The 27,802-nt window shown below is 36.6% G+C and overlaps 1 long non-coding RNA gene across 4 annotated transcripts in view; it reads left to right on the top strand.

Annotated features, from left to right (window-relative positions):
• LOC110348501 (uncharacterized) overlaps window positions 1-3,849 on the top strand; it is a 127,552-nt gene extending 123,703 nt beyond the window's left edge. For 3 of the 4 annotated variants that reach the window (XR_015439002.1, XR_015439001.1, XR_015439003.1), the window contains exon 6: window positions 1,398-3,848. This is a non-coding gene — a long non-coding RNA (uncharacterized LOC110348501). Of the gene's footprint in view, window positions 1-1,397 lie in introns of all 4 variants that reach the window. The other variant, XR_015439004.1, reaches the window with a different exon arrangement.
• Window positions 3,850-27,802: the final 23,953 nt, after the last annotated feature.

Below are 27,802 nucleotides of genomic sequence, written 5' to 3' on the forward strand. Positions count from 1 at the left end.
TGCTAGGCTATCAGCTGAGCAGGGGTCTCACTCAGGTGTCCTTGCCAGGGCATGGATTTCTTTGCTGTTAGATGGGAAAGTTCAAGAAAATAGTCAAGTCATGCGCAGAACTTTCTCCTTTGAAAATTGTTCAAAACAACATGCTGATGGTCCAAAATTAATGTGAACAAGAAGTACTCTTTCTCAACCAATATTGAAATGAATAATAGGTAAATTTTGGTTGAATTTTTTATTAGTATATAAATAATAATACATTTCTGCTGATGCTTCTGACCCTTCGCCCAGGAAAGTCAAGATATCAAGCATTTCAGGGGGACAGAGGGAGATATGGACTTATTTTTTTCCTTAATTTTCTCGAAATCATTTTTGAGCCTTCTTGAGAATGACTGTGTTTAATTTCTTAGATATATTTCTTCAAAGTCTTCCCAAACCTATTGTGAGAGGGTAAGATATGTACCAGGAGATTAGGAGTGCAAGGGTGACTCATACAAGATATGGATGCTGTTTAAAGTGAGAAAAATTATTCTTGTTCTCATATTCTATAAAGTATTCTTTAACTGTGTTTTTCTTGCCACCTCACTAAACTCCTTTCAAACTGTAACAAACCATTGCTTTAGAATCGTATGGACCTGGGTTTAGTCTTCTTGTAATTTTAAGTAAATTGCACTGAGGGATTTACCTAAGCAATAAAAAGTGTTTGCTTCTGTGGAGTGATGTTTAATTGTGTCAACTCCATTAGCGTGGGAGCCACTTAAAGGATTAGGAAAGTACACTTCCTGTTATCTCTGGGTGGGCTAGTCAGGTGGGATGTTGGGTACTATGTCTGGTTCCTGGCCCTTTCTTCTCTGGTGCTGTTCCCTTGGTGCCATGAACTAAGCAGTATTGTTCTATCATGACTTTCTGCCATGAGTCGGCTGACCATGAACTGAGTCCCCTGAAGCCTTGAACCAAATGAAAACCTCCTTTCTGTTGTGAGTGTTGTGTATTGTGCTCCAGCAACAGGACAGCTGACTAATACATCTCCCTTTCTCAACTTTTCCAGTTTTGCCTTTAACATTTTGTATTTACCACAGAGGTATATCTCTTCATTTTCATTATGCAGGCCACTTTCTTAGGCATAGATGCCACAATTACATGCATGAATTATAGAACTATCATTAGAATATATTTTGGGCTCTTTGCAGCTCACTTGGCATCACATTCAGAGAAACACAGCTCATGAAATATCTACTTATGCATCATCTATCATCTATCTATTATCTATCTATCTATCTATCTATCTCCTATTTGCAGGGCTGTATTATCACTTTATTTCAGAGCTTGATTTATTAAGCAATAGCAGTTTTGCTTCCTTGGAGATTTTTGCAAGCATATGGTAATGCTGTGTGTTCTTGCAGGTTTAGTAGGTGGGCTGGAGAAGCTAAGCCTGCTGCAATGTGTGGGACCGTCCTGAACATTGGATACCTGTTCTCCAGGTACCACCAGCACGTTTTGGATAAACACTACCACCGAGCAAACTCTGGAAAGAAAGAACATTATTGATGGATAACCTTTAAAGCTCTCTCCCTATCATTAGTTTCCACCCAAATCCCTTTCAACGATGAGAGTTGATCCCACTGTGCCCGCTGTTTCCGTCTCTCTTCCTAACCACAAAACCTTTCTCTGCTAATAGCAGTGCTTTTGTCTCTTTCCCTCTCTTGCCTCACAAGCTTGTTTGCAAGCTCCTATCATTTATCCTGTCTGGTTTCTTACATTTTTTCTGAATTTTTGCTAGGAGATCTTTAGAGGAAGCTTGGCAAGCCAGAACCTGTTGTTCCCAAAAACCTGGAAGAAGGAAGAAGGAAAAACTTGGGGACTCATCCTTTAATAATACTTATTCCTACTTGGCACGTGAAAGAAGTGCTGCTGCTGTCACTGGCACCCAGAGTGTCCAGGAGTGTAAGAGAGGTTTTGTGGGAGAGGCTGGGGGAGGCCAGGGAGTAGGGCAGCATGCCACCCCATCATCACCTTTATGTGCATCTTTTGCAAGGCAGGCAGGGCACAGTTAATGCTGAGTACCATTTCCTGAAGCTGGCTTTGTAAGTGCCCACTTTGGTGCTGCCATTAGGAATCCATGTGTCTGTCTAGCTTCTGGGTTAGCATGATACACACACATACACACACACAATATACATATATGCCATCTATATTGTAATTATTGTATTTCCATGTCTCAATTGTCATTACTTGTCAAAATAAATGCCCATGGAATATAGGTATGTGAAAGTTATTTATGTTCTCATGCTCTAAAACATTTCATTAAAATATGGACATGGACTTATGAGTCTAAACTTATTCTCTGAATATAAATAAGCTCATAACAGTGCTACAAACAATTAAAGAGATTTTATTGTATGAAAGAAAGTCAGTGGTAGAGGAAAAAAAGTGTCCCCTGGGCTATAACATCATTCTATTGATAACAGGACACTTTGAAATGGTGTATCTCAGTTTGATACCCATATGTGTCTCTGAACCAGATTAGGACTTTGTATTTCCAGAGAGTTACAAAACAAACAAACAAACAAAACCCCCCCAGCATTTGTATGTTAATCTGTTCATTCTCTCCTTGACTCTGGCTCTAGTTTATAATTTACAAGAGGACATCTGTCATGTGACTGAGAATAAATTCAAAAAGTAAGAAACATCGTCCCAATATCAATAAGTTTTTAAAAAGTTATGGCTCATAAACTCAACTTTAATAATAACAGCTTACATTTAGAGAGAAAATTCAAATTCTGTTTCAAGTATAGGAATGTTGGAATATGCTGTTAGAAGTAATGTCATAACTATACCACATTCTTACTTTTATTCCCTATGCTTTCGTATAAGAATAATTCAAATAGGAAGTAAATGGAAATGATATTCATATAGCAGAGAAGAATCCATGTGGGAATGAAGTAGTTCTATTAAATATGGCAAAATGATATAGTGTCATATGTTTTAAAATTACCCTTTCACCAAACAGTATCTCTGAGGTGGGAAAAAGTGAGGTAGGAAAACACTGAATTTTTATTTTATATTGAATGCTCAGGAGGGTCCCTTGGGATATTGCTGTACTCAAATGGCTGATGATCATATGCAGGTTTCTGTTCAAGAAGAATAACAGAAATGTCATATTAGCTCACTACAGATAAGTCAAGAATAGTCCTCAATTTGATACATGACATTTGATGGCATGGGTGTATTTTAAACTGTTCTTTTGGTAGTGAGGAATATGTACACTACTTATTCCCCTTTGCCATTTTTTCTTCACCATGACTGATTTCCTAAAAAATATAGTACTAGTTAAATATTGTGCAATCCCTCCCTATCTACAAAGACTTTGTTTCCATTTTTTCTTTTTCTCATATTAAGTCCATACCCTTCTTTCCTTTCCGCTACCCCTCCCACTTCCTCTTGCTATTTCACATTGCGTATTATACGTTTTAGTCCTTATTTAAACTTTCAGTTTCTCACACTAGAGAAACTATTTGATATTTACACATGTAGATAGGGAGGGATGGAGGGGTTGAAGGGAGGGCAGGGGAATGAGGAAAATATAAGAACCAAGATGGGTTATGTAAAGGTGCAAATTTCCAATGATGAATGTCATTATATTGTATACCTTAAATGTACCAATAAAATTAATATAAAAACATTGTGTAATCCTACTTCTTTGGAAGAACTTTCTGCCTGAAACTGGGATGAGACAAACATATATTCTATAAGGGTGAGCTGCTCTATAACAGTTTGTCAGCATTACACATGGTAATTCTATCATGTCCCTTATTAATGAGTCCAAGAGTAAGATAGTACTGCAGCCTCTTGATACAGTTGATTGAAAAATTTTAGATTCTTCTAAAAATTGAAGGAAGGATGACTAAAAGTAACAATAATATACTGTAAATTTCAAAAAGCTGTGCAAAAGGACTTTGGAAGTGTTTACTACACAGAAATGATAAATGTTACAGGAGATACGTTTAACCCATTTTAATCATTACATAATGTACACATGTATCAAAGCAATGCATGCTACTCCATTAAGATATACATTTTTATGTCAGGTAAAAAATAAATTTAATTTAAAAAAGGAAAAGAAAAAAATTGAAGGCCCATGGTTCAGACAGATTGAACTGAACTCTTGATCATCCTGAAAGACCAGTGGTTTAATAGTTACATTTGATTTTGAGGCTTGGTTTAAGCTCTGTGACCTTGTGCAAGTCATTGAACTCTGATAGCTTCCACATTTCTGAAGTAGAGGTGATGTATTACTTTGCTGACAGCCTTCAACAATGGTTATTAGCAGCGTTTGTCTTTCAAACCTCAAATTGGATAACTTCACACAACAACCCACTACAGATAAAGTTAGTCCTGCTCATCTGTCCTACCCTGCATGTCCTTATGTTAGTGGCCTTGAACTTTAAATGATGAATATTTATTTACATGTCCATTCTTTGTTAACCTATAAGATTCTTGGAGTAAATGGCCAGGCTGGCTCTTATTCATCTTTTTATTTTTAGCATCCAACATAAAGCCTGGAACAGACAGAATGTTCAGAAAATTCATCCACTATATTAATAAATCACTTTTAAACTATAAAGGATTATATATTCACAGTATTAAAAATTAAATTATCTTATCTTCATGTCACCTTTTGCAATTGCATCCTGTTTTTCTCCTTACCTATCATATTGCCTGCTTATAAGCTGATTTCTTAACATGTATTTTAATGTTGATGTAAAACTGTATTTTTCCATGTCAGATAGAAAATAAAGCGATGTAATTAAGTAAGCAACCCTATTATAACTGATGTCATCATAGCAAGAACTTTAAAAAATTACTTTCTAATAATAAAACTACAGGAAAAGCACTTAATAATTTATGTTGAATACAAAATTAGGTGAGTCTCACTTTTGGTAACTTGAGGAGCATGTTCATATTGTGGCATGCCTTTGGGCCACAGAAAGGAGAAAGCAGGAAGGAAGAAAGAAGAGAAAGAACAAAAGAAAAACAAATGCCCCTTTTCCTGGACCGAGAGAGGGTTATCTTCAGTAGTATAGATAACTGAGACTAAGAACAAACAGTAGAGTAACTTATTCAAGGGGATATATTTGGTGAGAAGCAAACACATTTCTCCCATAGACTGAGAAACTTGACAGCCTTTATCTAACTTACAGGATTTTGTTGTATGCTTTTCTGCTGCCTTGTACCCCCCTTTATTTTATTTAAAGAAGCAAACTGGCTTTTGAGTATCAAACTAAAGTAATAATTTCAAGTGTTAGTTTTTTTAGCTCTAGGTTTGTGAACTCAGGATGGAAATCACAGTCAATATATTTTTTAGGAGATTGTATAAGAAGTCTACAGAATATTCTGTCATATGGTTTTTCTAACAGAATTAAGATGCTATTCTTCATATTGACTTCATTGGGGAGGAAAGTTTAAAAGCTGAGAGGTATAGAATCATGGGATTTCTTTTTTTTTCACGTGAACTGATTATAAAGTTTTCTTCTATTCTTTTTGAAAAGTAGCATATTTTATTTTTCTCCTCATTGACCGTTCCCTGAAATTTTTGGAAAAATTTCTTTGGAAAAACACTAACATTTCAAGAGGTAACTTCTGAATGGCTATTTTAATGAACACAAATTATAAATCCCTCATTGCTCCTTTATTGAGGGGCTTTTCAGAAAGAGTGTGTAGTGTGACTCTGTAGGAGGAAACTTTAGATGAAGCATATTCCCAACTTATTATTAATATTATTAGCAGTAACATGGATACCAACATATGCTGAACACCAGCTCTGAAAATGTTGGTATAATTATGTACCTGGGAGTGTAAGTATGTACATCCCAGAACACACACACACACACACACACACACACACACACACACACAGACACAGTCACCTCACCAACACCAAACAAAACTAATCCATTATGAAATAAATAATATAGTATTATACCTTTAAGATATAATGCCTGTACATAATTATGGTAGGAATACTGATAAAACTTATCAGTTACTGAAAATCAGGTTATTATCAACTTGGAAAATGTATAGAGCTGTAATACATAGTGTCTGACTTCTAGGAGCTTAAACCATATGATAAGGTTGTATGTATCCATTCTCAGATACATAAAAAAAGTGTGTAAGTGTCAAACAGTATAGGAATTATAGAAAGCACTGACAATGTTTAGAGAAATGTGAGATTTAAACTAGACTTTGAGGCAGAGAAAGAATTGCATGGGCAGAGACAGGGTGGAGCATTCCTAGTGGGGAGACAGCATCTGTTGAATGATAGTTGGCCATAGTGGAAGCTGTTTGAGAAAGAGCAGGAATTAGCTGGGAAGCACGGCACACATAGCAAACAAGAGTTAGTCATTTAGACTTCACCCAGCTGAAGAAGTATTGGAAAATATCCTAGGAAAATTAACCTGGATGGAGTACTACTTGAAACATGTTGAAGATGAGGGGATGTAAAAGGAAGTGCAGAGAGGTGAGAGCACTGAATGCTATGTCCAAGTGGGGCACTGAACATTTCTGGGGTGCTATTATATAAAACACAACCTACACACCTGTGGATAGTGCCTTCTCATATGGAAGGGAGATAAGCAGTGAATGCAAGTAGAAAACGGAGTGAAGACATTTAGGCAGGAAAAGATTTGAGTTAATGTAGCAAGTAGGCACCCTGCTTAGTGAGGTCAAACCATTTTTCATAGATACAGGCATGAAGAGGGCCTGTTTGAAGTTCAAAGCAAAGGCAGAAGAATGATTAAAAATGTACTTGTAAGAATTGGTTTCTGAAGAGATTGGAATAGAGAGGATCTGGTCTTTGATAACATTTGGATTCATTTTCCTTTGAGTCTAGAAGGAAAGAAGCAAAGATGGACACATCATTTCATTATTATTTCCTCAAAGAACCACCAGAAATGAATAGGGTGACTTGCAAATCTATGGAACAAATTTTAATTAAGTCAGGTGATTTGGACACATCAACTTCAACTGGTCTCCCACCAATGAACAATGAGAAAGTGACATTCATGTGATCTTGGGATAAGTTGTACTTGATTCAATGTTGAATTTTACTATTTGGTGTTATAGGGCCAAAGGGGAAAAAATTCTCACATATCCTCCAGCATATACAACACTTTAACAAAATCTTCAGAGTTACAGGCAGATGTGAGATTTATTTTACCTACTTAAATACTCCATAAAGTTGTTGTTCATGTCATATTATCTATTCTTCAGATCAGTTAACTATAATATATTCAGTTACTCAACTTCTACTTTATCTATTAAGGCTAAACTATAAGTCAATAAATATTTATGTAACATTCCACAAGAATCCACATATTGGCTGGAATTTAAAGGTTACATAGACCTACAAGGTCTTATCACTATTCCTAAGAAGCACATGATGCATTTGGAAGGAACACACACACACATACACACATACACTGGCTTTTAATGAAAGCCAGTGTAAATGGCTGGTAAAGCAAACAACAATTTTGAGAATGGTGAAGACCGAAGTGAGCCAGGAGGGCCAAAGAATTACAGATAAATGTTATTTTTGAAGCTCAGTAATGATACTGATTACACAGTTCACCTTAAATGTGTATTCTGGTTTAAACCGAAGGAGCCAAATAATCCCTAGTACATTTGCACTACATATAATATTCATGAGTTGTGTTTAATTCATGTTGTAGTCAGTATTTTCAAGAGAAACAGATTGAGTGCAGGACACAGAAATTTACAAGATTAGCTGACAATATCTGCCTGCAGAGTCAAGAGAGCTGTCCGCACACTAGAGATCTGAAGAATCCAGTGGAAGGCACGCAATGTCCCGCACAAGTCTGTGTAAGGAGGCCAAGGAATCTGTGCTAGAAAACTGAACAGTGTGCACCGGAAAGCCCAAGGGCTGGTGCTGGAGGCTGGAGCCTCAAGGCGAAGGCGAGGACCAAAGCTCTTCCCGAGAGAACAGCAGCCATCCCTGGTGAAGGTGAAGACTAAAGCTCAGTCGAAGAGAACAATCGAAGCTTCTCTGAAGAAAAGCAGCTGGAAGGAAAATCAGCAGCAACCAAGCTCTTCCAAGGGAAATCAGCTGAAAACCTTCCTTCCAGTCTTGCTTTTACACCCTGTGACAACACGCCTCCCTAAGTGGGTCTTCCACACCCGGAATCGTGCTGATTCAACTCAGCTGGCCATTTCCCACCCAACTTGACAATTAGCCAATTAACCAGCACAATTCATAACTAAATTATCATTTTACATGTTATAAGCCTTAATAATAGATAGTTTATGTGGTTTCTCCTAAAAGTAATTAATGCATGATTACGTAGAAATCTTGGAAAATACAAAAACATAGATTAAAATATACCAAAGTATAGGTAAAACATGATCTCCCCAGAAGTAACTACAAGTAGTAGTGAGGTAGAAAGAGCTGCCAAACATAACTTGGAATGGATAATTACTGTAAAACATTTGTCCATGAACTCCGTGTCAGCTGAATATAGCAATAATACATTGTTTATGTACTTTGTGTGAGCTACCGCTGAAACCCTGTCCGTGTCAACTTGTCCCTGTTTAGAAACTCTGGGTGGGCCTTTGCCCTCTTGTAGAGCAGCCTGTTTCTGGAAAGATTAGAAACCAGACTTAAAATTTGTTTATGTAAGCCCCCAACTTTGAAACCATGGAAATTCTCTTGCTGCTTTGCCATGTCCTTGCTACAAGCAGCTGTGTAACCATGACTTAAGCTACTCTGTAAAAGGTATAAAAAGGAAAAACTGTCTTAACTCATGGTCAGTCTATAAGGACTTGTTTCCTGAGACTGGCCATTGCCTCGCAATAAACTTCTCTTTTTATTTTACCCAACTCTCCTGTCTCTGAAAGATTATTTCAGCTCCTGATTTGCTACAATAGTAGTTGTTACACATCTTCCCTGTAAGTCTATGGCAGATTTGAATGCTGTAGTGCAGCCCTTATCTGAGTCCCTCTTGTACTTTTTTTTTTTTTTGGTACCGGGGATCGAACTCAGGACATTGCGCTTTCAAGGCAGGCGGTGGAACCACTGAGCTAAATTCCCGGCCCTCTCTTGTACTTCTTGACCAGGTTCCTCATTGGAATGTCTTTCCCAATGCTTCACACCTGGGAACTCATTTTTGTCCCTCCTTATTGATCAAATCACCATTTTCCTTATGTGTGAGGCTAGAAATAGAAATGACGGCATGCTTTTTATGATGGAATAGTAAATTCCTCCTCTTTACAATTTCAGTAGTCTGTAAATAAGAGTTTTTGCCACTCACAACTTCTTTCCAAACCTAAATCTGAGAAAAACATCACACAGGTATTTTACTGTGACTAGACATATGAGACTCCCTCATGGGTACCAGTGAAATCTGAAGATGAAGTGTTTTTTCTTGATTGCAGGTCTATGGTCTAACACTTCCCCCACCTCCTCACTCCAGACTACGTCTTAGATGTTCTTTTCCAGAATTCTTCTAGTTTCAGACACAGTGATTCATCCTGTCACCATTATCTACCCAGATGTGAGATGCAATTCTGAGAAATGGCCCTCTGATTTTCACGACAGGAACTTCGTAATCATGTTAAGGACAGAGTGATCTGTCCTAGAACAAATGTCTGTGACCTTTCTTCCCACACAATGGCTTCACTGAAAGTCCATGCGAAATGCTGGCCAGGCTTCTTTTATTCATGTCTAAAGAATCACAAATAGACTTTTGAAAATACAAAGTTAAACCTCCCCCAAATTGGATGTTTCCTCTGTCAGCAAGCTGACCTCTTTTGTCTCTTAGGTTTTAGAGAAAGGAACGAAAAACCAGGGGCCCACTACAGGAAACCTGGGCTTATGGGAGCTTTTATATATAGCAATGTCAATTGCTAAAATCAGCACAAAGAAGAATGATAGCTACTTCATAGCTATTTGTCCTTTTAAACTTTACTTTAAAAATATACTCATGAATAGCATTTTATTGAAAAGGTACTATGTGCACATGGCTGAAATTTAAAATGATCCTTGCACCTTCTTCTCAAAGTTTATTATCAGTTTCATGGGTGTCCCTTTGGTGATGTTACATGAACAATACAAACTTATTTACTCTCCTTTTCCAAAGATGAAAATATTTTATTCACTTTATTCTGTAGTGCATTTCTCTTTTGCTTTTCATCTATGAGAATTATTTTAACAGGCCAGGAGTGGTGGCACACACCTGTAATCTCAGCAGTCTGAGAGGCTGAGAAAGGAGGAAGCCAAGTTTGAGCCCAGCCTGGGAAACTTAGAGACTTGGTGAGATCCTGTTATCAAATTAAAACAAACCAACCAACAAACAAAAAATGTTGGGATGTCATTGAATGGGAAGGTCCTGGGTTCAAACTCCACTTTCACGCACACACAAATCTTAACAGTGTATTTTGAAAGTCATTGCACATCAGTGTGTATGTATATTCATGTATTGTTGAATTTAATCACTATATGTAGTTTCTTTATGTAGATATAATTTATATATTTCTTCCTTTAAACATAAATATCTAAGTTTTTCTAGCCTTTTGATATTTACATCTTCTAATGCATATTCTTGTACATCCTTAGCTTTTCAGGTCTGTGAAATAATAGCTGTAAGTAATTCTTGTAGTTGGTACAGAAAGGACCAAGAAACAATTTTTGTGACTGATCTGTCACAAAGATGTAAAGTCTTCAAGGTTTTTGTCCCCACACTGCAGAAAGTGAGTTTAGCAGAACTAGTAGCATCAGTTAAATAATCAGAAATTTTGCTCGAAGAGAAAGACCCAGCTGGCTGCTTGGGTTGCGGGGTAGAAAGGAAAAAGTCTTGGATGTAGCTCAAATGCTTATGGACATTGGGAGCTATCCAAAGTTCTGAAAAGCCACGACACGAAACAGTCTCTCAATGGACCAGAAACTGTAATCTCCTGATTTTGTGTCTCTCCTGCCTTGAATTTTGTCCTTCAGTTAAAAAAAATTTCTAGAATTAGTTATTACCCATTAGACTCTTTTTCCTTGTCCTTAACTCACCTCATTTTCCCATCTGCCTCATTCCAAGTCTTTTATGTCTGTTTTCTCAACCAGTCCCAGTTGGGACCTACCCTCACCATTTGGTGTTAGGACTCCGAGAAAAAGAACCCAAAATATATGTTGCAGTAATATCCCTTCAATTTGACTGTGTGTCGATAATGGTTTCAGCTTATGTGGTTATGCACAAATATACCACTAATACACCAAACACATTCCTGCTTCATCAGCTAAATTCTATATATTGTATATGACAGTTTAAAAGTACATCAGGAGTTAAGATACCAGAATACCATAAAATTTTCTATTGTTGACTTTTGCTTTCTTTCACAATATAAAGAATAAACCCTTAATATAGCTGAATTATTTATCTATTCATGTAAATTATAACTGTTTGCATATTCTGAAGCAGAGATCTCATTTTTGCTCTTGTTGCTGAACGGATGATAATGAGTAACCTCAAAAAGCCAATATATTCAGTTCTGTTTACTTAGTTTGATATTTGTACCACTTAACACATTGAGGATTTGTGTGAGAATATTAGAATATCTAGAGCTCGCCAGTCGGTGAAATGTCAGAGAAGACGGTTTTCTATTTCTAAAAATCTTCTTCTTGGAAATCCTCCCACTAGAGTTCTGATGGGAGAAAACAGGATGAGATGAGGCTGTTGCACTGCTGTCTGATGTAGACTAGGGAAGACAGAGAGAGGGAGAGAGAGGAAGAAATCATCAATTATAAGTGTGAGCCTTCAGCCCATATTGGCTTCAACAAAAGGGAGTCATCACCTCCTAAGCCTGAATTACCTAGTTACACAGCTTGCTTCAGCAGCCTCAAATGCCCATTGGCATGTAGGTTCTGCCTTTGTGTTTGCTTGTGCCTGTGTTGACTTCAATTTCAAACATGTGCTTTCTGGAGGTAAGCATAGTGACTACAGATTCGACAGCCAAGAGTCATCCAAAATCCAAATTCAGTGAATTATTTTCCCTAGCCACTCTAGCGGAAGTCTAAGATAAACATTCAGTGATCGGATTAGCTCTACTTCACATCACACTGCCTATCTTGAAATAATCATAGTAGTCAGAATCGTTGGATGTATTGACCTGGATCATGTTTCCATCATAGGGGTGGTTGAATAGGTGAATTCACCCACGTACAAGAAGCTCTGGGATGTCTCACTAAAAGGTATAAGATCGTGAGAGAAATTAGAGACAGTTACAGCTAAATGGATGCACATTGAGGCGATACTCTTAAGTGAAATAAACAGGACACACGTGTGCAAATACTGAGTAGTTTCTCTGGTGTGAGAAACTGAAAGTGTAAATAAGGACTAAAAGATATAATAGATAATATGAAATAGGAAGAAAAGGGGCGAAGGGGAAGGGGAAGTGGGAGGGGTAGGGGAAAGGAAAGAAGGGAATGGAATTAATATGAGAAAATGAAAAAAATAGAAACAAATTCTTTGCAGAAAGTGAGTGGTGGAGGGGTTGAGAGGAGGGATTGAGGAATGGGGAAAAAATAAGAAGAGACTATGTAAAGGTGCAGATTTCCAATGATGAATGTCATTATATTGTATACCTAAAATGTACCAATAAAATCAATTTTTAAAAAGGCATAGGATCAATAACAAAACAAAGGTAAAATAAAACAAAAATCAAGTATACACTACATAGTCAGAGGTGGGACATATACTAAGAGGGAAAAATCTAAGGAGTAATACTGAGTTAATAATAATAATAATTGACACTTATTAATGACTTTATGTGCACTGCACTAATTTGTCTTAAAAGGGGCCCTATGTAATAGATAATATTACCTGTATTATACAAATAAAGAAATTATCTTTCTGCTTGAAAATTAAAAGACTGCTTTACAAATGGAAAGATTCATTCAAGTGATAAAAATCTGCCATTCCTCTGTTCACACATACTTGTAGAGATTTGGACTAGGCGATGACATCCTATTAACTCAAAAGAGATGAGTACACAGCTTCTCCCAAATTTATCACAGGAGTCTGTCAGTGTACAGAGCACATGAACAGTGATACCTCCCCCCTCTAGACTGTCCCCTGAATGCACTACTTCATAAATAAGGTGTTTCGAAATTGGGTAACCAAAGTCTACAGATTAAATCATACTCCTATAACCATGCACCAAATCCACCCGTGTCTATGCTTGATCATTAATGATTAAAGTAACACCATACATGGAATTCATTTTCTGAATTTGTAACATTTTATTTTTATTGCTTCCAAGGCCACTTTTCTTTTATATTCACTGGAACACAGCCACAGCCAGTTCCTGTATTGGCTTTTTAGACAGCCAGTGCAAGCAATAAGCTACTTTACACTGTTCTCTACTTGCATTGATTTTTTTTTTCCTCAGCCATGTTCTCATTTTGTTCTTGATACCATTATCTTCTTACCTTTTTTCATGCTACACCTAACAGATACTTAGCTGGAATATTTCAGAACATTTTTATTCTAGCTTCATGTAACAGCAGCAATATTTGTGACATTTCTGGTGGCACAAAGGTTTCTAATTTTTTCCATTTCATTTTACAGGAGATAATGCTGAGCATCTACTTAACATCTATCTTTACCAACTTCTTATTTTATAAGGCAGATTTCAGCTTATCTGTAATAATTATAAGAAACTGAAAACACTGATTTTATTTACTTGGATAAAATAAAAAACCTTTGGCTAGTAATTAGAATGCTCATCAATTTCATTTGAATTATATTTTTAAACAATAGACAGTAACTAGAAGGTAGTAAATATATGTTTCTACAACATGTCCAATATATCTTTTTGAGATATAATTTGTACACATGCCCACAGATATCCAAGGGAAATGATAAATAGCAATTTAAAATATTTTCTATAGCTTAAACATAATGCAGAAAAAATGTGGATTTCTCAGTAATTTACATTGAAAAAGCAATTTTCAAAATATAAGAATAGATGAAATCATCAATTTATAGGATATTAGAAGTCTGGAACAGAAGAAGTCTTATGAATTCTACTGAGGAGTAGTTGAAGAGTTAGCAAGGGGTTATATAATGTGTCTTATGGTCCTTTAATTATCTTGATTGTGTTGACCCCCAATTCCCCATTATACTATAATTTCTTGCAACATCAGGATCATGGAATGGTTTTTTGAAGCTTCATAAGGTGAAATTTGGAGATCAAATGTAATGCATTTTTCATACTGAGACTAGGAATATAGCCAATCAAACAGAAAGAAATACAATGCTCACCTCTAGAGAATCAATTCATAGCTTCATCCCTAGACAGTCAAGTTATTTATGTGACTGTGACAGCATAACATTTTCTAACACTTTTCTTTATCTGAATTTCCAAGCAAATCAAAACAAAATAAAACAAAAAACCCGACCCCCAAAAAATCTGTTTTTCCCATCTTTCACCTAAATTCCAATTCTGAGCATGGTGATAACCTGGTTTAATAGATATTTTCCTATACTTTTGTCATGAACTTTGAGCAAAAATGACAGGATTAGGGAGCCTGTAAAGCAAAGTGGTTAACCATGGGCTCTAGTGCCCGACTCCCTGGGTTAGAGTCTGCACTTCTCACTTGTTATTTGAACATGGGCAACGTAACCACGCTGTACCTCCAAACTGGGGATGAAAACTGAGCTTATCTCATAGCGCTCTTCTGAGAATTGAAAGCACTAAAATAGCGAGGTGAGTAGAATAGGGCTTCACACTAAACATCAAATAAGTTTAAGCAATGATGTAGATAAAGAAAAGCGAAAGGCTCAGCACAGAAATTAATATAATATACACAATAAAAATGGAAAGCAACGTAAAGAGGTAGAGGGAGTGGGAGCAAGGAAAACTGAAGAGAACGAGGGAATTTGGTTAAACGCATGCTACACGATGGGATCGGGAGAGAAGACAACAGTAAAACGTGAAAAGTTGGATTGATCATGAACTATAGTCTCAATATATTGAAAGAGGCACGAATAAAGAATGACACTGCATTACCCTATCTTCACATGGGTTGATAGCTCTTTTGTTTTTAACATCAAACAATGTTCTATTGTCTGGATGAACCACAGTTTCTTTATTCATTAACCTATGGACTATGCTACTGGTTGTGGCAGGTCTGGCAATTATGAATAAAGCTGCTACACACCCATGTCCTGGTTTTTGTGTGGACTCAAGTCTTCCATACATATGAAATAATAATATATTCTGCATCCTAAAGCAAAGTATATATAGAGAGTAATATTTAATTTATTATATAAACCAGGACAATTTTTTATTCATTAAGTTTTATGGTACATTTTAGGTATATAATAAGATGACATTCATCATTGTGAATTTGCACCTTTACATAATATATCTTGGTTCTTATTTTTCCCCCATTCCCCTGCTCTCCCTTCAATCCCTCCACCCTCCCTATTTACAAAGACTTTGTTTCCATTTTTTCCTTTTCTCATATTTTTTCCTTTCCCTTCTTTCCTTTTCCCTACCCCTCCCATCTCCCCTTCCCCTTTAGACCTTTTCTTCCTGTTTCACATTATCCATTATACATTTTGATCTTTATTTACACTTTCAGTTACTCACACTAGAGAAACTATTTGGTATTTACACATGTGTGTCCTATTTATTTCACTTAAGAGTATCACCTCAATGTGCATCCATTTTCTCATTATCTATTTTCTCATCCTTTATGGCTGAGTAGTACTCCATTTTATAAAATAAAACAACCCACATCTTTATCCAGTCTCCAGTTGATGGGCATTTGGGCTATTTCCAAGTCTTAGCTATTACAAACTATGCCACAATAAAGATGGGTGCACATATATCGGTGTGGTATGATTCTTTTAATTCTTTTGGGAAGATACCCAATAGGAAAATAGCTGGGACAAATGGGACCTCTAACCTTAGTTTTTTGAGGTAACTCTTTACTGATTTCCACAGTGGTTGCACCAGTCTGCACTCCCACCAACAATGGAGAAGGGTTCCTTTCTCCCCACAGCCCCACCAGCATTTGTTATTGGTTGATTTCTTGATAGCAGCCATTCTTTTTGGGGTGAATCTCAGCGTTGTTTTCATCTGCATCAACTGCAATGACCAGTGATGTTGAACATTTTTTCATATATTTATTTGCTGGTTTTACTTTGTCTGAGAAAGGTCTGTTCATTTCAGATTCCCAATTTTTGAATTGGGTCTTTAAATTTTGGGGGTCTGATTTTTTCAGTTCTTTATATGTTCTGGATAGTAGTCCTTTGTCTGAGGAACAACTTAAACCAGGACAATTTTAAGAGTGAAAGGGAATTGTTACAAATACAGAGTCACTTTGCAAATTGAGACTGTTGTGTGCAAACAATAACATATAGTCACCCTGTGTATAATTTACCTGAGTTCCATGCAACCATCAGGACAAATGATTTTAAACCTCTCTAGCATTGAAGAGAATCAATAAACTTGGGAATTGTTGAATCGAGTTGAATCACATAAGTTTCTAAGTAGTTCATCTATTTTTATAGAAACAGTTGAGACTGACATAGGAGAAATGACTTGTCCATGGTCACAAAATTCTTTGGCTCTGAAAATATTTTACATAACTCAGGTGGTTGACTCTTAATGCAGCATTATTTCTAGTATAAAATAGGACAAATACTCTAAAATACTAGCATCTTCTCACCCAAAGTCAGGATTTATTGCTTTTAGGTGAATAGCATTTCCACCTGAGGAATCAGGTGTAACGATTTTTTTTTCCATTACCAGAGATTAAACTCAGGACCTGGTGCTTGCCAGACAGGTGTGGCGCCACTACATACCTGGCCCATGTACTGATTTTTTTTAATCAGCAAGTCATAAAGATCAACCCAGAAAAGAGCTTGAAGGTATATCTCAGCATAAAACTGACACCTGAATTTTAATCATAAGTCATCCTCACAAGGAAGGGTGAAGATTACCTTGTGTCATTTAAACATGAAGATTATCCAGTGGCTCCAAATCTTATCTTGTAATTGCTACTTATAGATTCACGTAGTTCCTATGGAAACAGATATCATGCATTTATAGTATAATATCTCAAAATGTTATACACAGGCCAGGGGTCCTGGAGATCTGGCATTCTTCTGAACTGGAGCTGACTGTGGACAAGCCTACAGGAAGCTTTCAATCAAAAGGCAAAAGCATGAGGCACCCAGAAAATGTTGTTGAATAAATGAGATGGTTAGAGCAGTGCCTAAAACATAGTAAGCAAGAATTGATGTTACTTCTTTCCACTGCCTGTCATATCGCTCTCAGAATAATGTGCTGGACACCAGGTCTACTTTCTTAGTCCAACAGCTTTCAAAGCCACTTCACTACTGTCACTATTTTTGCAATAAGAACATACTATATGAATAAGCTTAAGGGCTGCTTCTCCCCTTCTCTGAAATTTCTTATAGGTTTCTAAATGGAGAGATAAAAGCCCTTTCTCTGTATCTGCCACCCACCAGGCAAGAGCTTTACAAAGGAAAGAGTTTTATGTATGCCAAGGATATTCTTTGACATAGCTATTCTTAGAGATGACAAATTCCTTGATGCCTGAACCCAGATATTTCAGTGTCTGTATAGTACCTGTAACAGTACCCATAACTTTCTGTTCACCACTACACAAATTTCAAAAAGCCAAACCACTGAGTCAGACTGCAGATTATTATGTATATCTAATGACTGAACTATTGAAAGACTACAAAGAGGAGAAGAAACTTGGTGGTGAAAGGATAAAACTACACAGAGAACATGGCTTGCAAAATGTGATGCAGATTAATTTTAAAAATGCATTGAGGTAAATGGAAATTATCAGCAAGAGAAAAGTGGAACCATCTGGAAGAAAGAACAGAGAAGCATTAGCAACAAAAATGATGGGTAGAGTGTGGAATGAGTAAAACTGAAATATAAAGCTGATGGAATAGAAGGAGCAAAGAAGAGAAAGATAAAAGGAATGCAAATATGAGGGCAGTCACAGAGTTTTATAGGAAAATCAAAAGTAGTGGTTTGAAACAACTTCATATTTGGCCAGCAGCACCCAATATTGGATAATAGCAGGCATGACAAGCATGAGGCTGCAATGAATGTCTCTTCATAGACTATTTGTGGCTTACTGATGCAGCTGTTTCACAAGGGACTTGAAAACCCATCTGAGAGAAAATTGAGGCTATTGTGCTCATAGGACATTTTGTGGTTTAGCATGATTATTTACTCTTTGCTATAACATACACAAGTATTCTAAACTATATCCATGATCATCTGTCAAAATGTTGTGTGAATTGTTTTATTCTATATAAAAATCAGGTCAGATCAGAGATGTGTAGAAGGGATGCTTCTTAGCATTCTGTTTTATATCCCTTCACTTTATATAACTTCACTTCCATGCCAAGATGTTGGAAATTTTCCGTTGACTATTACACAAATTTCAAAAAGCCAAACCATTGAGTCAGAGGATAGTTTATGGCCCATTAACAATACATTCACTTCTCAGAACTGTAAACACGGCCTTATGGATCTTAATGTAGTTGTTTAGGATGAGTGTGCTGGCAAGAGCTGCTGGAGTCTGTTAACACAGACTGGAAGGCAACGTGTTTTAAGCAAATCTGCAAAATGTTACCAACTCATTAAGCTAAAAGCTTTATGGTTCAGTGTTCCAAAGCGATTCTGTGAGATACTCCCAAACAAGGCTGCATATCCATTTCTGGTTCTGCCATGATGGATGGGGATATTAAAGGGGCTACTTTCCTTGTTGTGTGATGCTAATGATGCTTGATTTTTTTTTTCTAAGCATTCTTACTTTTGTTACATAACCAGAAGTTTTCAGAGAAGCATTTATAGACATCTTATGGAATAGATTTTGGTGTATTTAAAAATAGTACAGCAAAGGCACAGGTACTTGAAAACGATGTTTCATAGATGGAATATTAATATTGATCAAGTCCCACTGTCCTGCATGTTCCTTTAAAGTTTAGCGTATCACAGATGTTTTGAATTGAAAGGACTTAAAATATTATAACCTTGTTCTCACCGAAGTGACACTTTCTATAGCATCCTTAATGATGGATAGACTAAAATACTGTACATTTCAAGTGAGGCAGACTTGCTTCAGAATATTTTCAGCTGTGAACAAAAGAGACACAATTCAAACAAAGGTTCCTAAGACTGGAAAATTCATTGAAGTGAAAATTCAGTGGAAATGTTTCATTGGCAGCATGGGTGGTTCAAAGATCTCAAGTTGTCGCCAGCCACCCCACTTCTTTTTTTTCTTTTCTTTTCTTTCTTTTTTTTGTAGTGCTGGGAATCAAACCCAGGGCCTTGCACCTGGTACACACTCACTCTATTGCTGAGCTACGACTCTGGTTCCTTTCCTCACTTAATCTCAGTCGACTTTTCTTTGTAGTACCACTCAAGGCTCCAGTGTTACATCTTAACATCTCCACAGCAACCTGGCAAAAACAAGGGTTATTTCTAACGGTTCAAGATAAAGCTCTAGATTTGAGTATGTTAGACTAACTCACATGACAACTTTAACCAAATTCTGGGCCCAGGGAGAAGGAATATGTGGAAAGCTAAATTAGGTCATGCACCCACACAGAAGTGGGCAGTAACCGTGGTGATTTAGTAATTTAACTAAATTTGACCTGGATTATTTTTTATTCCCTTTTCTCCTCAACATCCTATGAGACACAATTGTGTCTCCTACTTCTTCTATTAATAGTCTCTCTTCTAATGACACCAATATTGCCTTAATTCAAATAATTAAGGGTTTCCATGGGACAGTAGCTAGAGTCATTTCATTTTCTTCAGTTTCTACCACTCTAAATGATTTTCTATTTTGTCACTGTGATTAAACCCTTATTTCTTTCTCTATCATCCCACACCAACCCATTCTTCCTTCTGTTTAAGATCTATCCATTCTTTTTCCATCTCAAAATTTTACCTTCAACTTGTGATCAATATTGGTCTTTCATTATCCCATAAATTTCTCCACTTTCACTACATAGTCTGTTTTTACATTAGCTCTTAGATATCTATGTCCTCTAGTAGACTGTGCATGTCTAAGGGGCACGAAGCATGTCCTATCCATCTTTGTATCTGCAGAAGTTCTGAGCCTGACATCTTCTGTCAGGGAAGCTTTCAATAAACGTTAGCTGAATATAATTACCGAAGTGCTGAAACACCCAATGTAAACAGTGTTTTAAGGATATAAACTTGGCCAAAGTACCCAAGAAAAAGGAAATATATCATGAGGTAAGGTTTCCTAACCCTAGTAAGTAGGAGCTATCGGTAGATCTCAGGGTCTGGTCAGTATCAATAGACAATTCTCCACGGGTCTCTTGCATTTTTACACATTTTATTAGCGAGAACTGACTGCTTTTCAGAGATTTTCCCATTGAAAACATATGTATGGCCTTGGAAAATAGAAAGAGTACCTCCCTCAGCTGGAGCACGCTGTTTGTTTCCTGACAGCACATTGCAAATGGTTCCGGTCTCAAAACACAAGCTTTCTCTGCTGCACTGTGCCAGGGAGGGTCAGCTGATTCTGGACTCTTCACAGCACCCCCAGGGATTTGGCACACAGGCCCCAAGGTGAGGAAGTACTGGGACCCGCTGTCCTCCAGAGCACACCAAAGCTCCTGCTTCTGCTGCAGGTGTCGCAGCCTCCTGCCAGTGCTCAGGAAGCCCTGGCAGGCTAGCTTAGCATCTGGAAGGGGGGGGGGATGCTTTCAGAACTTCTACAGTTCTCAGCAGTCTGTGCCGCACATAGCTCTAGAAATTCATATTTACTTACAGCACTTTGGCTTCTACAGTGGTATATTGAGATGAACCTGACAGAATTCAAGTCTCGGTTGTGTATAGCCTTACTGGATATTTTAATTATCTAGGATAGATGTACTATTTCACTCGTAAAATTTATATAATATAGAAAAAAATCAGTGTATTGACAAGCTCATAGCTGCTTTATTGACCAACTATTATGTGACAAGTGTATTAAGTTCTATCAGTGCATTAAATCCTGTTTCTTTCGAAAAATACTACCATGTACTCAATTGTATATAAAAAAACCCTGGGTTTCTTTCCTGACTTTCTTCTATACCTAGTTAAATTTTTACTTCTCGATATATATTATCTCTGAAGTCTTTCTACTTCCTTCCATATTCAGTGCTTTTGCCATAATCTCTCCCTGAATTTATGTTGTAATATAAAACCCTCTCCCTCTCTCCTGCTTTATGGAGCCCTACCATTGGGTTTGTATGCTAATCCAAGTGTGAGCTTTCAAAATGGTCACTGGACCAACTCGCACTCTAAATAGTCTATTATTGATGCCCACTGGCCTTCAGATAAAGCCAGTATTTCTAAACTACAATAGCGTTTAATGGAGACCTTAGATGACAGCGGATTAAATAAGACAGGGATGTATTTCTTTGTTAGTTACTATTTTGGGACTAGACTATCAAGATTGGTATGGCAGCTCATGGAAGTTCATGAGAGAACTGGAATGCTCACATCTTGCTGCTAAGATTGTTCCTCATTCAGAAGGTATGGATGTCTCTAGAATCAGATTGGGTTCAGGAAGCTGGGTAGAAGAGAGAGGGGAAGGGATGCCATGTCTTTCTTATAAATAAGCTACTAATTTGTTCAGATCTCTTCTGCTTACATTCTGTTGGTCATAAGTTAGTTACATGGTTGCAAGGGAGGCTGGGGAATACAGTTTGCATTCTGGTATCTCATATGCCCAGCTGAAAGCAGATGCTGAAGGGGTATTAACATAGCAGAATAGGAGAACGGAAGGGACGTGACCACTGCAGGTTCTGCCATGCTTCACTGTAAAGGGTTTTTATGAACAGGCTCTTGTGTTGTACTTTAGCCCCATCAGACAATGCCACTCCTTGCTAAAACATAATCAAAACACACCTTACATTATTGGATTGCGATTGATTTTTTCAATCTTACTTGCTCATCTAGTCTATGAGAATCTTAATAACTATGTTGCACTTAAATATTTAAATGCCAATGTCTAATGAGGATCTTGCGTATAATAGTTGATAAAAATAACTAAGTGATATAATCTTGAAAATATTACCTTTGTGAACATCAGCAAAAACACTTCACATATGAAGAAACTTCTGCTCAGAAGATGGATAGCTTGACTTCTTTGGAGGTGACCAACCCAGAACTTCAACTTAGACCTGTTTGAGTCTAAGTCCAGGATCTTTTTACTCCCTTCAGTTAACATTCCTTTTTTTCTTTCCTTTTAATCTTATAACCCTAAAATTCATAATTGCAATTTATCTTAGTTATATAATTCCAGATAAAGTGGTTTTCTTTGGCGCTTTTCTCCTTATGAAAATAAAAGCTTTTGAGATCTCTTCTAATCATGGATTCTCAGATTGTGTTAAAGATATTCATGAGAAAATGTATTTAAGAAAACAGTAGCAATCTTTTATTTCTGAGTTCTTCTCAAGAAGCCAGGCTCATCTGTTTTTCTGTCCCTGTTAGCCAGTTTTAACTTTTAATAAGCATTCCTATAATGCCTTTCCTACTTAATTTTCTTCACATTATTTGCAGAAGAAGAAAGAGTATGAACAAATATATAAAAACATTTTTCTGGAATCTTTCAGGAAGACTTTACAGGCCCACACTTAAATGGCTGAAGAGAGCGGGGATCTTTCTCATCTTTGCTGAGATCTTATGCTTTCAAGCATAATCTTTGACATGTTTTTATAAAGAAGCAAAGAAGAGTTGCATTCAAACTATAAAAATGGCTGTACAACTTCAAAAAGAAACACTTAGTAATATAAGAACTGGCCCAAAATGACAGTGGCAGTTGGCAAGAAGAAATCCTATTTCAAAGATATTTTAGGTGATCCATCCATGCATGCTCCATTCAGGTTCCTCCTTATCTGTGTAGGAAGAGTAAATCAGAAAAGTGAAATTCCTATGTCTGACACACACACATACACACACACACACACACACACAAAATTGGATTTATGAAACTCAAAGAAAGGAGTAACTTTTTATAGCTTGGAAAAGAGATTTAAAACTTATTAAGCTTTAGAGAAAGGGTCTTATGTGAGGAGAGTTTTGATTTGTTTGCATTGGCCTTAAAATTGTGAAGAAAATAATTTTTTGTCTTTTGCATGTGTTCTTGAAATTGTGAAAATTATTCCACGGCAGAGAACGTATGGACTCGGACACTTACATACACCTAAAGTTGTTAATACAGGTATTGAAATTAAATTGAAATTCTTTGAAATGTTTAATTGGCATCCTTGAGTTGCTCAGTAGATCTGCTCAGTTAATTCCTGACACCCCGAAGACACTGTTTGCCACAGACTTCCCAAGTGTTAATTGCTTTACTCGCTGACTAGACTGCTACAGATCCAAAGGGTATGAACTGACTGATGCATGACCTAGTTGATCATTTACAATATATTTACATCACACAGTATTATCACAAATGCCCCGTGATCAATTTAAAATGTCTTAATTAAAAAGTCCCAATATTTATTTTAAAGTGAAATGACTTTTCATTTTCCAAAGCTTTTGAAATCTGGAGAGGAGGTTGATAAAGGTGGAGATGATGTATAATGAATGTAAAGTCGAAGAACATTGATGACAATAAAGGTTATTTTTTGGTACCGGGGATTGAACTCAGGACCCTCCGCTTGCAAGGCAGGCAGTGGAACCACTGAGCCAAACCCCCGGCCCAACAATATAGTTTTTGAGCAGCATTTGAAAGATGATTGCATTTCTTTAGCTTCTAGACATCCATCTGAATGGCCTGGCCAAGAACTCAACCTAGTTCACATCAATTTTTAAAACTGATTATATATTCTGATCCTTGGACCAGGATACTGAGTTTTGCATTAATGAAAATTGTTAATACATTATTTCTATATTAAAAGTAGATAAAATGCACAGTATAGTTTCTACAATAAAATTTCTAATAAAAGGAAAAGTTTATATATTTTCTCTCTCTCTCATGCACACACTCACAGGAAATAAGTTGTCAGTGGATTTTCAATTATGCCAATTAGAAATAAGATTTTCTTGCCTTCTCAAAAAAAGATGAATGAAACAAATATCTATTTTTATTTTTACCATCCATCAATCTCAAAGAAGTGGCAGCTGGTGAGATTTATGAGATAAAGACACATACTTAATGCATGACAGGTTTTTCAAATTGATTTATCTAAACACACTATCTCCATATCTTACATTAATATTTTTTGCTTATCAATCCCAAACAGAAAATTGGCTTAATTTAATTTTTTTAAAAATTGGGTATAAAATGAAATTACTAAACAACTGTGAATACCTAAACAAGACACCTGAGTCTCTCCCTCTGGCTCAGGCTCTGACCTTGTTAGGAACAGATGCGTTATTGTGCTTTGATGTCACACACAGACCTGCCCACTCACCCGCAGTTCCTGCCAAACTTGCCTACTTCCTGTCTTTCCAATGCCGATCTGTTATCCTGGAAAACGTTTCCCCCCTGCATTTCAAGAGCCAACGTTGAATGTCTTTGAGGCTCTCTTCCTTCTCCCTCACAGGTTCATGCTCAGAGGAAAGAATGATGAAAGCATGTTTGGAAAAACACTGTCCTTGTGTTGTGTATGTATTGTGGAAGTGGAATCCACTGATCTCATACATAAGTTGGAAATATGCGTGTGAGGAAAAGGAGGGATAAAGGATATTTTTCTCTTCCTTCTGCCCCCTCCCCTCCTCTCCTCTCCTCCCTTTTTCCTTATTTTTTAAGTTTTTTGTACTAAGCATTGAATGCAGGGCCTTCACACTGAGCTACAACACCAGCATTATTTATTTATTTATTAACTTTTGAGACAAGATCTTCCTAAATCACTAAATTTGTCCAGGTTGGACTCTAAATTAAGATTTTTCTTCCTGCCTGAGCTTGCCTGAGTGCTGCGAACCAGCCACCAACACACTAGAATCCCTAAATAAACATATCAATAAATTTTGTAATGAATGAACATTTTCCAAGTTGTCTTTGTAAACTGTGTCAAGATGATTTTTATTTGGAAAATAAAATGTCTATTATTAATTATGATGAGAAAATGAATATGAAACAAGAGTATCAGATTTTTATCAGACAAAGTACTGTTCCTTTGTCTTTTGTAAGAAACTTAGGACATAAGTCACATTTAATTTCCAAAATAGTATACCAAGGCATATAATCTCAAGACTGGCTGTGAAGGCAAAGTAGGGATGCTCAATATTTTAACCAGGTTTCTGGTTGGAATGTAATTGCTAAAAACTAGATAGAAATTCTGGAGAGTGGATTGAGATTCTCACTGGAAATGCCAAGTGGAATTGTTAAATAGCTGAGATAATGATGCTTGGTTTAACACGACAGAACCTGGGGCTAGTCTTGACCTAGGAAACTTGTTTGCATATTGGCAGGAATCTTAACTTTTAAAATCCTTACTGTGAAGTTTTAAGTTAATTCAAAGTTTTGGTAACTTTTAATTAAAATATTGGCATTATTCACAGTTAGCATGATGGATTTTGTAAAATATGTTTCAGGCTTACAGTTTTGAAGCTGAAATCCATATATTTTTCTATCTACAGAGCATAAAACAACACAGAAGTATGACTTGCTATTTTTGGGAAATGAAGGCTAGCAGTTGTTGTTATTTTCCTTTTTAATTGGCCTTAAAACAGTTCAAGTGAGCAGTATTCTTCTCAAAGACTCATTTACCTGCAGCTTGTCTTTATCTGAAAGACATTAAAATAATATTCAAAATGATAATGAACAGCAGAAAAATGTGCTGAAAACAATTTGACTTTTCCTTCTCTCCTCTTCAAACTTATAGAGAAAGAGAACATGTTAGTCAATTAACTTTGATGCTGTTAAAAAAAAGCTTTAAAAAGAATTCATTTCTTTACATTTACGGAGGTATATAATGGCATTTTCACAGCACAATGCTTATGCACATACTTTTTATACGTAGACATAAGCTAAAATGTCAGCATTATTCTATTTCTATTTATTGAGTACCTATTGCATGACCAGCAATTGTCTAAGGATGTTGTAAGCAAAAAGAAACAAGTGGTGATGTAAGGAGCATTCCTGACAGTGTTTCGATTTGTGGTCAGTGAAGGCCTGCTGAGCAGGTGATTGCTGAGCTGAAATGTGAGTAATGCAAAGGAATTGTCCATGCCTCACGGAGACTGTTCCGACAGAGGAAGGGAAAGGTGGTTCCAGAATTTGTAGATACAGAGGTTTTGGGGATCACTCTGGAGGTAATACCAAGAGGTCCTGGAAGTTATCATTTCATAATTAGCACCTACTTTTTAATTGGATTGTGTATTCATTTATTTGGTTTGGATGATGGAGTTCAATTGGTAGAAAACATGATGATGTTAAAGCCATCATCCCAAACTGAATGAATAAAATCTTTTGCAAAGGCAAGATTCATAAGACAGGACTATACCAAAAGAGATGGAGTTTAGGAGGAAAAGCAATAGTAGTATGAGAAGAAATTAAATCATGTCAAGGAGACAGGCACGAGGTGGGTCCAATAGTATTTATCTTCTGTCTTGAGTGCAGGGTTCAGACACTGCAGGCTGTCAAGCAGGGGTAACATTATTTTTACTTCTGCTGTATGGAGAATTGATTAAGGAAGAGCACAAGAGAAAGTGAAGGGCTCTGTTGGGGACCATTGCTATAGTCATGGTGGGCAATGATGGTGTTTTGAATAGGTCAAGGTGGTAAAGTCTGAATAGGTCAAGGTGGGGTAATCTGAGAGGTGTCTGAAGATGAATCAGATAAGACTTATTCAGTGATGAAGAAGAAAGATTGTTAATTGAAAGCAGAAAAGCTATGTGTGTGTTTGTGTGTAATTGTTAATTTGTATTTTAGTACTGCTGAATAGCTAAAACTCATAATATCAAATCTCACTGTTATTAGTTATCATAATTTTGAGAGAAAAATATGTTGGCCTACCCATTCATTTGTTAGTGGTTCCAGTGGAATATAAATATTTTTGAACATTGTTAAAGTGGAAAAATAAATTTATTAAAAGTTTAATACAGTTTCTCACACTAGAGAAACTATTTGGTATTTTCACATGTGTCTCCTGTTTTTTTCACTTAAGAGTATGGCCTCAATGTGTATCCATTTAGCTATAAATGTCTCTAGTTTCTCTTTCTTTATGGCTGAGTAGTACTCTATTTTATAAAAAAATACACATCTTCTTTATCAAGTTTCCAGTTGATGGGCACTTGGGCTGTTTCCAAGCTTTAGCTATTACAAACTGTGCTGCCATAAACATGGGTGCACATATATCACTGTGGTATGATTATGAAAATGTAAATAAGGATTAAAATGATTAAAATGAATAATTGATAGTTTGAAATAGGAAGAAAAGGTCCAAAGGGGTAGGGGAAATGGGAGGGGAAGGGGAAAGGAAAGAAGGGAAAGGAAAAATTATGAGAAAAGGAAAAAATGGAAACAAAGCCTTTGTAAATAGGGAGGGGTGGAGGGGTTGAAGGGAGGGAAGGGTTAGGGGAAAAATAAGAACCAAGATACATCACGTACAGCTACAAGTGCCCGATGATAAATGTAAACGTGCTGTATACCTATAATATACCGATAAAAGAATTTAAGTATAAAAAAGTTTAATACATTGATTCCTAATCTCTTCAGTATTCCTGTGTATCATTAACTACCATTTATTTTAACAACACATGATCCCTAGGA

Source organism: Heterocephalus glaber, unplaced genomic scaffold (genome assembly GCF_053883595.1).
Source record: "Heterocephalus glaber isolate CG9 unplaced genomic scaffold, H.glaber_assembly_v1.0 deba00001465, whole genome shotgun sequence".
NCBI classification, from domain to species: Eukaryota; Metazoa; Chordata; class Mammalia; order Rodentia; family Bathyergidae; genus Heterocephalus; species Heterocephalus glaber.